This window comes from Sinocyclocheilus grahami, unplaced genomic scaffold (genome assembly GCF_001515645.1).
Source record: "Sinocyclocheilus grahami isolate Dianchi unplaced genomic scaffold, SAMN03320097.WGS_v1.1 scaffold2825.1, whole genome shotgun sequence".
NCBI classification, from domain to species: domain Eukaryota; kingdom Metazoa; phylum Chordata; class Actinopteri; order Cypriniformes; family Cyprinidae; genus Sinocyclocheilus; species Sinocyclocheilus grahami.
In genome coordinates, this window is record NW_015508001.1 from 12,190 (window position 1) to 13,195 (window position 1,006).

At 37.1% G+C, this 1,006-nt stretch overlaps 1 long non-coding RNA gene across 1 annotated transcript in view; it reads right to left on the reverse strand.

Annotated features, from left to right (window-relative positions):
- Window positions 1-357: 357 nt before the first annotated feature.
- The window catches only part of LOC107575699 (uncharacterized), a 10,016-nt gene continuing 9,367 nt past the window's right edge, over window positions 358-1,006 (reverse strand). Inside the window, exon 3 of the long non-coding RNA XR_001607927.1 lies at window positions 358-368. This is a non-coding gene — a long non-coding RNA (uncharacterized lncRNA). The remainder of the gene's footprint in view (window positions 369-1,006) is intronic.

A 1,006-nucleotide genomic window follows, 5' to 3' on the forward strand; every position in this document is an offset into this window, starting at 1 on the left:
AATCCATACCAAGATGAACTTTGACTGGACTTGCAGTAATGATTTAAGTTGATTTTCAATATTTCATTACATTAACAATTATATTTCTACAATATTTAATATTATTATTAATATAAGACTAATTTTAACTTATTAACTGAACTGTTATTGTCATCAACTATCATCCATACATATTCTTTTTAATAATTCATCTAATTTTACACGTGACGAACATTACATGCGGCTTTGTTTACGTTGCACTGAAAGCCCACAACTCTCAACGCTACAGCATTGATTCTAAGTGACACGTTTATATTTAATTCCCTACCAACATATTTCATTAAGTAATTTGCCACGTAATTTAACTCCGTTATTATGTATTACCTTTACTTGAGCGTGCAAAGCTGGGTGGTGATCCCGCAGATGCTGCATCGAATTTGATGTATTCGATCCTTTAGCAGCAACCTTTTTACGGCACGTTTGGCAGACAGGTGATCCGTCATCTTTCAGTGACGCCCTGGTCATTCTTTGTGTACCCCAAATAATCCCAAACTGCTGACTTCAGGTGCTTTTTTGGAGGAAACACAGTTTCACTCCTAGGTGCCTCTGCCATAGTTAATCCAGTGTGCGTGCGTGTAAGGTCCACGCACTTGGCCCAATGAAGGTATCCAGTGGCGGATGGAGGTTACTTGCGTGTTCGGTCTTTTCAGCGCGCAGAGTTATTCAATTTAGATTTAACTCAAATCTGACTCCATTTTATTATCTAATCTGACTCCATTTTAGTATGACCTCGAATTTAGGTTGAAAGGCAAATTGGTTGTTTGTCGGTCTCTAATTATTCGGACATTTGATTATTCTAGTTAACTCTTTACTTATATTTACTCGTTCATTAGGAATCTACGTCGCTTAAACTCGCCAGTTTGATCCTTATTCAGAGGTTCGTGGCTAATACTATTTAATATGCTTTAAATAGTAGGTCTGTTTAGCCCCCTACAGTTACCCATGTAATGCTCAAACATTAATCAGC